Source organism: Chenopodium album, chromosome 17 (assembly GCF_948465745.1).
Source record: "Chenopodium album chromosome 17, dcCheAlbu1.1, whole genome shotgun sequence".
Lineage (NCBI taxonomy): Eukaryota > Viridiplantae > Streptophyta > Magnoliopsida > Caryophyllales > Amaranthaceae > Chenopodium > Chenopodium album.
This window is the reverse complement of record NC_137850.1, coordinates 48,890,532-48,907,093: the sequence shown is the minus strand read 5'-3', so window position 1 is coordinate 48,907,093 and position 16,562 is coordinate 48,890,532.

The window sequence follows — 16,562 nt, the reverse complement described above, 5'->3', positions numbered from 1 at the left end:
AATTTTTGATTAAACATAATTCTGCAAATGAATGTATTACATATGTAATTTATTTTTCTCAAAACAAAAAACAACTTCTAATTACATCATTCGCCTCAATCCAGCTTCATTAGCATGTTTCTCATGCTTTGGAGTTGGAAGGGGTTTAGTAAGTGGATCAGCGATATTCTCATCCGTATGAATTTTGCACATCTTGACATCTCCTCTGTCAACGATCTCTCGAATGAGGTAATACTTCCTCTCTACATGCTTGGATTTGAAATGTGACCTAGCTTCTTTTGATTGAGCAATAGCACCATTATTGTCACAAAACAACTCGATTCCCTTTTGAGCACTTGGTACAATGTCCAGCTCAATTAGGAACTTCTTTATCCAAACTGCTTCTTTAGCTGCTTCAACAGCAGCCATATACTCTGATTCTGTCGTAGAGTCTGCGACAGTGTTTAGCTTCGAACTTTTCCAACTCACTGCTCCTCCATTCAGACAGAAAATGTACCCAGATTGAGATCTAAAGTTATCTCTGTCTGTTTGGAAACTCGCATCCGTATAACCTGTGACAACCAATTCCTTTTCGCCACCATACACTAGAAACATCTCTTTAGTCCTTCTCAAGTACTTAAGGATGTTCTTGGCAGCTATCCAGTGTGCTTCTCCTGGATTTGCCTGAAACCTGCTACACATGCTTAGAGCATATGCAACATCCGGCCTTGTACATATCATGACATACATGATTGATCCTATTGCCGAAGCATAAGGTTTATCACTTACTCTTCTCATCTCCTCTGCCGTTTTAGGGCACTGAGATTTACTGAGAGTGATGCCATGAGACATGGGGAGAAATCCTCTCTTAGAGTCTTTCATGGAAAATCTATCAAGAACCTTATCAATATAAGTCTCTTGACTTAATCCAATCATCCTTCGAGACCTGTCTCGATGGATTTTGATCCCCAATATGTATTCGGCCTCTCCTAAGTCTTTCATGGAAAAACAACTTTTCAACCATTCCTTGACTGATTCAAGCATTGGTATGTCATTTCCCATGAGAAGTATGTCATCCACATACAAGACTAAGAAAACTACGCTGCTCCCACTAGACTTCTTGTATACACAAGGTTCCTCTTCACTTTTGACAAAATCAAACCTCTTGATCGCTTCATCAAAACGAAGATTCCAACTCCTGGATGCCTGCTTCAATCCATAGATGGATTTCTCAAGCTTACATACCTTTCTAGGATTTTCTGGATCTTCAAAACCCTCAGGTTGTGTCATGTACACTTCCTCCGTCAAGAACCCATTCAAGAAGGCGGTTTTGACATCCATCTGCCAAATTTCGTAATCGAAAAATGCGGCAATCGCTAGAAGAATCCGAATGGACTTAAGCATTGCTACTGGGGAAAAGGTTTCATCATAGTCAATACCATGAATCTGTTTATACCCTTTTGCAACCAGTCTTGCTTTATGGATGTAGGCATTTCCATCCTTGTCTGTTTTAATCTTGTAGACCCATTTGCAACCAATGGGTTTTACCCCATTAGGCAAGTCTACTAGGGTCCACACTTTATTTTCAGACATCGATTCCATTTCGGATTTCATGGCCTCAAGCCATTTATCTGAGTTGGGGCTCACCAAAGCTTGCTTGTAGGTTGTGGGTTCCTCATTCTCCAATAAGAAGATTTCAGAATCCTCAGTTAACAGAACCTCAACAAACTGTTTGTTTCTGATTCTGGTAGACCTACGTGGGGTAGGAGCAACAGTAGAAATTTTCTCTCCAACTCCTTGAAGATTTTCGCATGAATTAGATTCAAGTGGGACGATAGGAGTCTCGCCAGTGGAATTAGCTTGCTCCGACGCATGATTAATCGTTTCATGCGCATTCGCCTCTGACGTGGTGTTATCCACATCCATTTGTTGCTCGTCTCGAATTTCTTCGAGAACCACTTTACTCCCACTTGGCTTTCTAGATAGAAATTCCTTTTCTAGAAAGACACCATCGCGAGCAACAAACACTTTGTTATCTTCGCGATTGTAGAAGTAATACCCTTTTGTTTCTTTGGGATAGCCCACAAAGAAACACTTGTCTGATTTAAGGTGTAGTTTATCGCCTTGTAAACGTTTTACATAGGCTTCACATCCCCAAATCTTGAGAAAAGACAACTTTGGAGCTCTTCCATTCCACATCTCATATGGAGTCTTTTCTACAGCTTTGGATGGGCTTCTGTTTAGTATTCTTGCAGCTGCTCCTAATGCATATCCCCAAAAAGATATGTGAAGATCAGTAAAGCTCATCATGGACCTAACCATATCTAGTAGAGTCCTATTTCTCCTTTATGACACTCCATTTAATTGAGGTGTCCCTGGAGGGGTTAATTGTGAAAGTATTCCACAATTAATCAGATGTTCATCAAATTCTTGGGTTAAATATTCGCCACCACGATCAGATCGTAATGCCTTAATTGTTTTCCCAAGCTGGTTTTGTACTTCATTCTGGAATTCTTTGAACTTTTCAAATGCTTCCGACTTGTTCTTCATTAAGTAAATGTAACCATATCTACTTAAATCATCAGAAAAAGTAATGAAGTAACTAAACCCACCCCTAGCTTTTGAACTCATTGGTCCACACATCTGTATGTATGAGTCCCAAAAGGTCACTAGCTCTTTCACCTATACCCGTAAAGGGTGACTTAGTCATTTTCCCAAGCAAGCATGACTCACAGTTTTCAAATGATTCATAATCAAAAGAAGAAAGGAGTCCATCCTTATGTAATTTCTGGACGCGCTTTTGGTTAATATGTCCAAGTCTACAATGCCATAGGTAAGTTGGGTTTGAACCATCTGTTTTCTGCTTTTTATGATCTATGTTGTAGACATGAGTTGCATATTCTAAAACATACAAGCCATTAATTAACTTAGCATTAGCATATAACATACTTTCTTTCGAAATAAAACAACGTTTGTCTCTTATTTCAAATGAAAAACCTTCAGTATCTAAAACTGGAACTGAAATAATGTTTTTAGTAATGCTAGGTACGAAATAACAGTTATTAAGTACTAAAATAAGTCCAGAAGGAAGTCTTGAATGGTAACTCCCAATAGCAAGTGCAGCAACTTTTGCTCCATTTCCTACTCGAAGTGTTACTTCTCCTGGATCTAGCTTCCTACTTCCTTTCAAGCCCTGCACGTCATTAACGATATGAGCACCACAACCGGTATCGAATACCCAAGTGGAAGATGAAGTAAGATTAATCTCTACAACAAAAACATCAAGTAACTCCTTACCTTCTGTTTTCACTGGTGTAATGAGGACACCCTGGTGTATGGGCTTGCCATCCACCACAAAAGAAGCACTGGCAATCTCTCCTTATCAGGTACTCCTCAGCATGGTTAAGTAAGATATTGATCAAATTTGCTGATGATCCCTCATCATTATGAGAGAGTCTTACAATGTCAAAACCAGCATGGAGCGAGAACAAGATAATGTCACGCGCAGAATCATCATCGATCGGTTTCCCAAGGATATCCATTTGATTGATCATATCAACCAATTCATTGACATGGTTCCTCACTGACTGACCAGGTAAGAGTTTCTTTGCCATTATCTTACCATGAATCCTGTAAGTCTCATACCTTAAACTGTCAGCCCAGGAATAGTAAATCTGAGGGATCGAGTTAACGATCTCTCTTACATTTGGATCGTTGACACCTCCACTACCCAATGCCCCCATGCCACCTCTACAGATAGCACGAAGACATTGATACAAGTTGGTCACCTCATACCGTCTGAACCTATTATACCAACAGTTTGGAATAGATTCCAGTATTAGGTACTTGACCCTTTGTGCATCCAAAACTAATTTTGCATGCATTTTAGGATCCTGACCAGGAGCACACTTGTTCTCAATGGGTACATACAGACGAGCTTCAAGCTTGTGGCTTGTGAGAACATTTCTCAATTCGCCCTCCCATTGCCTGTAGTTTTTGAGATTTAGCCTTAAATTGAGTTTTATTGGTAAATCTGTGTTGTCATATAAGTTATTCATCTACAAACAAAAAACAAAACGAGGCAAAATTCAATAATTATGTTTAACGAATTTAAAGTACCCATAAAATATTAGTAATTATTGGTAACTTTAAAGCACTTTATTCAATTTTAAATAATCCCTATTGAATAAAATGATTCCAAGATCCTTTATTTGTGCAATAATTAACCGGACTGAGGCCCTGCCATCAACCATTACATTTTCAAGGTGAGTAAACTCTTTACTGATTACAACTCTTGTAATTCTTGGTTGAATAATTAACCATCATATGTTTAATTATTACCCTTAGCTTCAAGGTTCTAAACTGATCTTTAGGTAACCTTGTTGAATATAACCAATTAAAAGTGTAGAACGTGATCTACCCCCACTTCCCCAAGATATATTATGACGCTCTGCTGAGGCCGACCCATCACAAACGATCAAGGTTTTCGTCGGGTTTTTAATTGGAAAAGCTGCATCAATATTACTGGGATCTAGATTTATTATGTTGTGATTATATAGTGAACTCTAGCGCATCATCAAGCAACATAAATAAACCTAAACATGCATAATCTACTAATGTAATAAAACATGACATAGTATGGCCCCTTAATCCTAAGAAAACTAATAAAGCAAAATGCTCCCACTTGAACCTTCATGGATCTCATCCATCTTGCTCCATTGGTCCTTCACTTCATTAGCTTTTGGATCAACTGCAACCTGTAATTTTATTCTACTTTATCTACTACTTAAATAAAATAAAATAAATTACAAAAATACTTAACGGTACGCAGACCGTATTTAGATTACAAAAATACATCACGATGCGCAGATCGTATTTAGAATCTATGGGCCATACTAGTCTATATATAGCAATAAACAATATCATATATTATAAAGTGCCATATAATAAATCACTCATCATGATTTCCTAAACTATAACATCAAATGATCATAATAAAGGAAACATGGCTATAAAATATCTCATATTTTAATTAATTAATTACTGTAATTAGACAATATCATATATTATTCATGACCAACCATAAAATATCATATATTTTAATTTAGGTATGAGATAGAATCAAATCTTATTTGAATTATGGAAGATAAATCATATTTATTTTCCATGATTATCCTAACTAATTTAGGAATTCTATCCTAATTACTAACCAATCACATATTTTAAATCAATTATTATTATCCATAAATAATCATGGGATAATCACATTATTTAATCAATTATTATCCAAATAGAATCTTTTGCTCCATAATTATCCAAACTTAACAAAAATAACAACTTTAATTTTGTTAATTATCTTTTTAAAATTTAAACTTATCCTTTTAAAATTTGAAATCTGATTTTATCTAAAATAAAATAAAATAAATTTTTTTTTTTTTGAAAAAGCCGCGTCAGCCACCGTGGTGTGGCCAGCCGAAGCCAGCCACGGTGGCCGCACACCTTGCGGTGTGCGCTGCCCCTGCAGTGACGCGGGAACAGCAGCAGCAGCACACGCAACGGGGTGGTGCACTGCTGCGCTGCCCCTTTGCTGCCTGATCCCAGCCCCGCCCCTCCCTCCTGGACCACCAGCAGCGGCACCACCGTGGCACCGCCACCCAGCCGCGGTGCTGCTGCTGTAATTTCACCCTTTTCAAATTTTTTTTTTTTTTGATTTTAATTAATTAAAACAATACAGATTTTTGTAAAATTAAATTAAGCTTTATGTGGTCCAATTAATTCCAAAACTAAATCATATTCAATTTTGAAATTAGGGTTCTTGATGAAATTAATCCCCAATTTAATTTAACACTTAAATTAAGTAATTTGATCATGAAAAATTCATAATTTTAACATGTAATCAAATAGATTAAATTCCTTAAACATATTACAATCGAAATAAATCAAAATTAAACACAAAATTTCACAAATTAGGGTTTAAAATTTCGAAATTTTCGAAATTAGGGTTTAGGGGTTCGAATTTTTCGATTATTTTGGGGCAAATTTCGGATCAAATTATGGCTAATATGGAGCAAATTAAACACCTTTAATGATTCTATATTGTTAAATCACATTTAAAATAACAATTGACCCATAATTAAATTATTCTCCCTCCTAATTGAATTAAAATTGTGGATTATCAAAGAATTATTACTCAATATATGTAAATGCAAGAGGCTAACTGATACCACTGTAGGAGATTATAGGTACTAAATGCGGAATTAACATGAATCATATTCACATAGCACCAAACCAAGGATCTCATGCATAACACATAAAGAAGCAAGAATTATACCTTTGAAGCATGATTCCACTAGTGATCGAGCAAGAACAAGGGAGACAAAGAACCCAACGTGTGATTCCTCTACTTAGTCCACGAGCACGGATTAAACCTCCACTAATGCTAGTTAGTTGTGATCGAACGCTTCAATCAACCTTCAACGGAGATTAGAGTCACGAGCACACCACAATACCACCCACGCACCACCACACGCACCACCAATGGAGGGGAGACGCACGGAATAGGGGAGGAGAAAGGGAGGGCCGAAAGTGAGAGAGAGAATTAGGGTTTGGGATCTCTTGGTTGCTTGTCTGACAATTCACAGTGTGTAAATTGTTATGTCATGCAACCCTAGGCCTGGTTTATATTTATAGATCATATCTAGAAATAAAACCATGTCCAAATCCTAATTGAACTCTACTTACAATCCAAGCCCAAACATAAGGTGTGTCATATACTCATGAGGCCCAATAATGGGCCTCTAACTTGTTTAACCCAATACTCTAGTGTGTGACCTTGTAGGATCCATCCTATAAGGCTTTGGACCATTTGACAAGCCCAAAGTCCAATTGTCTTATCTAGCAATAGACATTGGCAACCTTATAGTATGAACTTATTATCTCCATAACTGTGATCCTTTGATATATCTAGTAATTGCACTTATCGAAGACATAACTCCTTCAGCAACTATTGGATAAGAAATGGGGTGATCTTGAGAAGTTCTTTCGTCGAGCAGAAACCGAAGGAGTTGCTTCTAAACTTCATTATGAGCATGTTGCAACTCTCAAACCTAATAAAAAAGCTAATGATCTTACGGTAATTATTGATTAATTTAGATATTTATTTATTTTGCTGTAAATTTTAGTTTATTTATTATTTTCAACTATATATGTATTAGATGTATAACCTTTCACTTTGTTTTTCTTAGGGCTGTAATATGTTAAAAATCTCCGATTTCGAGGCGTTGCATAAATTTGATCGTGAGTTTAGTGATAAGGCGATTACTGAGATTCTTCAAAAAGGGCCAATTCTCGATTATTTTTTTCTTTGAAGAATTGGCCCTTTTTGAAGAATTTTAGTGATCGCCTTATCACAAAACTCACGATCAAATATATATAACGTCCCGAAACTGGAGATGTTTAACATATTACAATCCTAAGAAAAACAAAGTGAAAGGTTAGACATCTCATACACATATATTTAAAAATACTCCTTCCGTTTTTTTTTTTTTTTTTTTTTTTGCATCATTTGGTAATGCACGGAGTTTTAGAAGGGTAATATAACATTGTTTGTGCGTGAATAATTTATTATAGTAAATGTAAGATGGGTACCATGAAATATAAAGAATGTGAGGGATAGTAGATATTTTTATTATATAAGTGGGGAACATGGAGGAGAGAAAAATGATAAAATAATTTAGGTGAGGTTTAAAATAAGAGAGAGAATTAATAAAATATAGTATAAAGTTTCCAAATAAGGAAGTGATGCATTTAAAAAAACGGAACGAGTATTAAATAAACTAAAATTTACAGCAAAATAAATAAATATACAAATTAATTAATAATTACCGTAAGATCTTTAGCTTTTTTATTTGGTCAGGGAGTCGCAAAATGCTCATAATGAAGCTTAGAAGCAACTTCTTCGGTTTCCGCTCGACGAAAGAACTCCTCAAGATTACCCCATTTTTCATCCAATAGTTCATATCATCTCCAAATATTAAATTGTGATAGGCGGAAAGATATCGGGGATTGAGATTTGTAGGCGCTAAAGTGACTTCCAAAATGCATCTTCGAATGATAAATGTATATCTGAACGCAAATTGTCTACAGTAGTCGGTGAAATTTATGTCATCTTCCTTGTGACACATTGGAATGACTCACAAAACATAATATTGAAACTTTTTGCGTTCTTGTTTCACTTGTGACAGATTAAATTACTAAAGCCACAGAAAACCAAAAAGGCAGAAAGGCACAGCAATGCCAAACGAACACTAATTTAATTGTTATTTTTTTCACTAACAAAAGAGTATAATATACCTGAAACCAGAAAGGCAGTAGTCAAAGCCAAACGAACCCTAATTTAATTGTTATTTTTTAAAAAATTTTTAAAAAAACCAAAAAAGAAAACCACAGCAATGCCAAACGAACCCTAATTTAATTGTTATTTTTTTTTCACTAACAAAATAGTAGAATATACCTGAAACCAGAAAGGCGGTAGTCAAAGCCCTCTCGCAAGCCAGAAGACACTACATAAATCGGGTTCTCATAATCAAAATTGTTAAAACTTACCTTGGAGATTGAAGGCGAAAGGGAAGAGCAATGGAATAGAGAGTGAAACTGAGCCACATGAAAAAGACAATAAACATGCATGCTTAATTTATTTATTATTTTTTTTATAGCATGCATGCTTAATTAATAAATATTTGTAAAATATTTTTTATAACTTTAATTAGTAATTGGATTTAAAAAATGAAGATGTTTGTGAGTATAAGAGTAATATATACATATTATTTAAAATCAAGCATTTGCTCGGGCAATGATCTAGTAATTAAGTATAATTGTTCCATATGGGACCCGACAACCCGCATTCGAGATCCGTGAAGACTCTATCGTTCAACTAAGCACCTACACAGGAAATAAGGATTAGCTAATCCCTGGGTGGATCCGGGGATAACCACTCCAATGACAAAGTCAGAAATCATTTAAGAAGAAGAAGAGATAATACCAAGTGGGAGATTAAGAGAGAGAGAGAGTAATAAATGCCACCCTTTCATGAGGAATTAACTTACCTATTTATAATGAACTCATCTGTCAGGTGGCTGCATGCCATGCAAATGCTTATGCCAACTGTTGGCTGATCGACGCCACGTGTCGCCAAATACAGAGTCGTTACCAACGCCGTTATGGCGACATGCCGATATAGCCAATATGATACTAAACTTGGACTCATTTAATCTACAAAAAGGTTGATATCGGCATACACTTATTTGTTAACGGTATCTCCCTATACAATAACCTTCCTCTTTGTTCCAAAAAAAATATATTAAATATGCAAAATAAATTATTATCATTAAAAAAACAGAAAAAATAACACTCTAAAAATTAATGAAGATATAATACAAATTGTAAAAAAATAAAGGAAGATAATTAAATTATGAGTATAACTTTGTAAACAAAGAAATGAAAAAGTAAGGGTTCGTTTGGCATTGCCGTGGTTTTCTGTTTTTTTGTTTTTTGTTTTTTAAAAGTATATGATATATGTACCAAAACGAATCAAAAATTATTTAAACTTATTAAAATCATGATAATTTTGAAAACTGACAACAGAAAAGTGGAAACACCTTTTTCTTGTTTCCAATTTTTGGTTTTCAAAAAAATAGGAAACTGAAAACCAAAAATGATGCCAAACAAGCCCTAAGTTATAATAAAGCCCCGTTCTTTAGAGCTGCTCTGCTCTGCTCTGCTCTATTTTCAAATAATAATTAATAATAACAATAATAATAATAATAATTAATATTGTATTGATGATAATAATTTATTATTTAAAATAATTATAATAATTATTAATATTAATAATAAATAATATTCATTAATCATAAGATTTACTAATAATAATTATCAATAATAATAATTAATAATTCAAACTATTAAGAATTAATATTTAATAATATTATTAATTAATAATTTGTAATAATTATAACAATTCTTTCAAAATAAAAAATAATAATAATAACAATTTCTTTTTTTTTTTGAAAGAAAAATAATAACAATTTGCAGTATTTTCCGAGAATAATAATAACAAACAGTTAATATTTTTTTTAGGGAATAATAATACTTAATATTTTTTTTTTGAAAAGCAATACTGAATATTTATATACATAGATTGTTAACAGAAACTCCGACGGAATGTCAAATTCAATTAAGACTTGATCGAAACATGTTTGTTCAGCTATTGAAGTTGATGATTGAAAGAGATCTACTACATGACGGTAAATATGTGAAAGTAGCGGAACAAGTAGGTATATGTCTATATATTTTAGCGACTTTCATATCGTGATGCTTCCGACAAATTTAAGCATTCTATTTCTACAATATGCAAGTATTATAACGAAGTGTTGAAAGCGTTGGTTAATTTGTCCTTCGATATCATTAGACCACATCGTGACTTATTCGAGGTAATAATTTGTCTTTTATCTTTCTACTATTAACATATGTTAAATATGGTACACATTTATTTTTGTTTTCACTCACCTAAATCAATGGTATATGCACATAATAATAATAATAATAATAATAATAATAATAATAATAATAATAATAATAATAATAATAATAATAATAATAATAATGTATGTGTTGACTTGACGGGGTCTTCACCTTTGACACAATCAGGGTTGTCTGATTTCGTTCCTGGTCGTGTTGTGTCGGCGGCGACTCAGCGGAAGCAGGACAAGTATGGGGCTCGTTGCAGGGCTATTGACTATGGTTTTCTTCCTTTCTCCTTTTATTCGTTAGAGGAATTAGAGAAGGATGCTATTGCGTTGCTGAATCGGGTCCAGGCGTTCGCTAAGACTCATGATATTGATGCTCGTGCAGCTGCTCACATCTTCAGCAGGATCGGGTTCGCTATAGTTAGAGGGGTGAGGGCCCACATTGTATCTCGGCTCCCCATCAATTTCTTGTAATTGATTGACTTTGTAGGTTTTTTGATATTTTTATAATAGTAATAATAATAATAATAATAATAATAATAATAATAATAATAATAATAATAATAATAATAATAATAATAATAATAATAATAATAATAATAATAATGTATGTGTTGACTTGACGGGGTCTTCACCTTTGACACAATCGGGGTTGTCTGACTTCGTTCCTGGTCGGGTTGTGGCTGATGCAGCTCATCGGAAGCGGGTTAAGTATGAAGCTCGATGTCAGGCGATTGGATATGGTTTCATTCTCTTCTCCTTTTCTTCGCTTGGGGAATTAGAGAAAGAGGCTGTTGCGTTACTGAAGCGGATTCAAAGGTTCTCGACGACGCAAGACATTGGGGCTCGTGCTGCAGCTCATATCTTCACTAGGGTAGGATTTGCAATAGCTAGAGGAGTGGGGGCCCAGATTGTATCTCGGCTTCTCACTAATTTATTGTAGGTTGTATGGCCTTTGTTTTTGAGATGATAATAATAATAATAATAATAATAATAATAATAATAATAATAATAGTGTTAATAGTAATGTTGAGCTCTGCTATTATGAAATCTGCTCTGCTCTGCCCTACCCAGAAACTCAAAAGAATATGGCCTAAGAATGTTAAAATTCTAGAAAAACCCAGTGGAAAACCAACAACGTGAAGTACAAATTTTTACCGTGTGACAATAGCAGAATAGTGAATTTTGGTTTTTTAATTTTATTTATACTTTAAAAAAAAAACATTAATTAACCTTCCTCTCATTAAATCATCATTTCTATTAGTATATAGATAGATATATATTTCTAATTGTATTGGAAATGAAGGGTCATGGTTATTTAAGAAGATTAGTCTTCTAGTTTTTCCTAATGGAGAGGAGCGCATGGAAATTGAATGGTGGCCGATTTACATATTATAGCTTTAGCAGTTTTCAGCTGGAAAACATGAATAAATCTAGGTTTTAGACATGAGCAAGAGTATCAAAAGCATTTCAGGAGTAATTGCACGCAAAAGAAGATCAACATAAGAGATTCATTTTTCGGGCTTCGAAAATTCGGTTACAAACATGTGGTGGGCCTGTCACCAATTGTCCATTACAGCCCGAGCCCAATAACGAATTGTATTTGTAAGTGGGCTTTTATGGACGATTTTGGTACTTGATCTAGTTTTATGGGCTACACTGTAAGATTGTACGTAAAGATGGGCACGGGCCGTGCCGGCACGCGGGCGGCACGGGCCCGACACGATTCCGGCACGGCACGGCGGCCCACCTGTGGGCCGTGGCCGTGCCGTGAACAAAAATCTGAGAATCGACACATGCACGGCGGGCGGCACGTGGCACGAGGGCACGGCATGTGGCACGGCCGGGCACGGCCCGGCACGACACTCATAATTTTTTTTTTATTATATGTATTGTTGTTTTTTTACTAAATTAATAGAATTATTTATATAAACTTAAACATAATTAGATAAATAATTTATATAACCTTAATATATATATATATATATATATATATATATATATATATATATATATATATATATATATATATATATATATATATATATATATATAAATTGGAACGGTCTGGCCCGCGGCCCGGCACGGCACGGCCCGCCAGGCACGTGGGCCGTGCCGTGGGCTGGGGTGTGCCAAATTTAGGCACGGCACGACACACCCACCACCGTGGCACAGCCAGGCACGGCCCGTTGCCCATCTTTAATTGTACGTAACCTTTAAAGTTTTACTAATTTCGTTTTATCTAATTTGTAACGATTAGATATTTTTTATCTTTACTTTATTATTAGTATGATAGATATTAGAATAAAATATTTAATATAATGTTAAAAGATGTTTTTATTATAAAATTTAATTCTAAATAACTATTCATAGATTTTTGTTTGACACTTGAAATTACATTTAAAAGTATCTTCATTCATTAGATATTAGGATAATAAAATTTTAAATATGAAAAAATATTAATTTGTTTTTAAAAATAATTTAAATCATAAATCCTCTTTGTACTTTATAAATTTTTAAATATTTAAATGAAAAATATATACCAAGAGTGTTGCATTACTGAAATTAATCTAATTGAATAAAATTAAATCTCTATAATGAAAATTTCATATATATGTCCTGAATAATAGAGGTATGTCGTATATGTTTACACTACTACAATATTTTTACCATGATAATACATAGACATCTCTTAAATTAAATAATATTAAATTATAATTTAGTTGTTTAACAAAATTTAATGCCATAAGTAGTAACACAATTAGATTAGGTAAAAATAAAACAAAATATACATCTTAGAAAATAATGAATAACAATCAATTTATTTTGTTTACCATCAATAAGCCTTGATATACTTACATTTATTTTTCCAATATTTTGTTGTTAATCAACGAATTAAACTTGGAAAAAAAATTCACACCATGAAAAAGAGTAAATAAATAATATTCACACATGTTTGCGTATTTGTATTATATAATTTTAATGAATTAATGCTTGAATTATAGTGTGGTGGATTGGTTGTGCATGTGTAGTATATATATAGCGTCTATTAATAATTGAAAAAAAAAATTATATTTTTTGAAATGATGTATACAAATCTTTAATATCATCCTTTTTTTTTTTTTAGGAATCAATCAAGATAAAAATTGAACATTACTGTTTCAATTTTTTATTTTTATTTTTTTTAAGAATATTGATTAATTATTACTAATTTTATTTTTCTTTTAAAATGTTTTTTTTTTAAAAAAAACAATGGTTTTGAACTTTTTTTTTTTTGTTTATATTGCTCATTTTACTCCAACACTCCCAAATGAAGCTCCAAAGAATCCAATGAATGACCCCACTACAATTCTCCAATCAAATTCCATGTCCCGTGACATTCAATCATATAAATTCACTCATTCATTCAATCCCAATTCAAGTGAAATCAATTTATGAGCCCCCAAATAATTAAAAAAAATTAACTTACCAGCCAAACATGTTTATACAAATCGTTTTTTTATCTGCTACATGTTTTATCTATTTTCAAATTTTTTTTTAAAGTGTTTGTATATAATACTTGTATAATTAATAGTTTTTTTTTTAATTTAAATCCTAATATCAAAAGATCATCTTTAAAAAAAAAAAGATAATTTTTTATTTTTAAAATAATTTAAATCTTAATAAATCATTATTCGTCGTTTTTACCTACGTGGCAAAATTCTCAAATCTTATTCGTCACTATTCCTTACGTGGCGAGTGAATTTTTTTAATTCTAAAATAAAATACAAATCTAATTTTTAATTGGTCGAAATAATTATATTTCTTATGTGGCGCTTCGAATGCTCTCCAAAAATGCCTACTTTTATTTGTAACGATTAGATATTTTTCATCTTTACTTTATGTCAAATCGTTGCAAATAATATTAAATGGAAATAATAGATAGACGTTATTTTGATTGTCATATCAAATCAAAAGGCTTGTATTTTCCTATATATCACCCTTAATTTCTCAAAACAATTCACACCTTCAACTCTTCCTTAACGGTTTTAATCAAATACTTATCAACTTTAATTTCATTTCAATTTAGTGTCGCCAAAATTCCATCAATTTAGAATTATTTGTAACATTGTTTCAAGTCTCAAACTCTAAATTCTCGTAATTATTAACCAATCAACTTTTTATACGAAATAGATAAATAATGATATGAACTACTAAAAGCCAATGCCATATATGTAAGATTGGTCGATTTTAACTTTTACGCTTGCATAACTTCATTATTCAATCAAATGTTTCTATGACCATATAATTATACTACGTACATTGCATGCAATACACTGTATGCACAATGCATGTCTACATTGAATAAATGAATGATCGATGAACCAACGGTAAAACTTGTCAATAATGTTACCATGCACGAATCCTCTTCATAGAATCATACTGTACATGATTTAACATATTTCACTTATTCACTAATCATATGATATTCATCATCTTCAATTTGTCCAAGTTTCCCCCAGCAAGCCAGGCGGTAAAATCTACTATTGTTAATCATACGTTCATACATACACTATCTTACAAACAATAAAATGAGGGTCTATGTTTGGGTTCTATTATGATTTCATATTGGTCAATTTTTCATAAAATTATTCAATTTTAAACCGATGGAACACCTGTCTGTCTAAATTAGAGGAAAATTTTAATATAACTACTTCTAAATAATAATATTTCATGAAAACAAAAAAAATTAGACTTTATACATCAGATATTGTCGTGGAGAATACGAAATATCTATCATTTTTTTTTGTAAATTTTCCTAAAATATAAAAGGGGGAGTTAAATACCGCCATCTAAGGGCCTGTTCTCTTACGTTGAAATTTAGTTCAGTTCAGTTCAGCTGAGTTCAGTTCAGTTCAGTTCAGTTCAGTTCAGCTCAATTCAGTTCAGTTCAGTTCAGTTCAGTTCAGCTCCTAATTTCCTTCTCTTATAAAATATTCATTTCAGTTCAGTTCAGTTCAGTTCAGTTCAGCTGAGTTCAGTTCAGTTCAGTTCAGTTCAGCTGAGTTCAGTCAATGAGAACAGGCCCTAAATTTATCAAAACCGCCATCATTTTAAGCAAAGTGTCAATCTTGCCCTTACTAAACCCCAAACACCAACCTTTTCTACACAACTACCACAACCAGTCTACCAAATATTAGAGGTTACCAGCAGTTGTTGTGGCCGAGGAAGACGGCGGCGGCTCAAAGTCAGGCGGCCGATCAGGCGGGTGTTAAGAGGTGGCGAAATGGGTGGACTGGACTAGAAATATGTTTTCTGGTTTTTTTTTCCCCTGATTTTCGTTTTCTATACAATCTGTTGCCGGTGACCGGAGCTAAAAACGGGCTGCCCGCTATCTGACCGTCATGGTCAACCAGATTTGGCGTCCGGTTATCGGCAGCGAGCAACCGGTTACCAGCCATCATTATTATTTTACACAGGTTCTAATTCGTAGACACATGAGTTTTTTTTTTATTAAAAAAATAAAAAATCCTAAACGTACACATCCTAGAAGGAACCGACTACTAGTCGAGTACAGAGTTATTTACGAGTATTGTTTGATTAAGCACTTCATAATTAGTTCTCCTGTCCATCTATCTAATGAGGTAAGCATTCGTCATTTCAATTTCTTTCCATTTTCAATCTATGATCTTGAAATCAATTTTTCTTGTGTTTTACATTGTCATTGTGGCTGTCCAGTGTAGAAGGTGGTGGTTGACACGGTGGTTTTGGGTTGTGATGGTCGACGTGGTGGCGTAGGTCGTATCGGTGTCGTGATTGGTGGTGGTTAACTTGGTTGTGGTTGATGGAATAATGTTAGAGAAAGAAAATGGGAAAAAAAATAGTAAGGGCAAGAAAATCTCTTTGCTTAAAATGATGGGGATTTAATCAATTTTGATGGCGGTATATAGCATTTCACTATAAGAAATGTCACGATTAAAAATATCTTTTTCAATTGAGTAGTTATTATTTATGTCTTGCCAAAACTTCAACCAACTTGCATTGCGCGCCTAACCTTGTGTGTGCCCACAACAAATC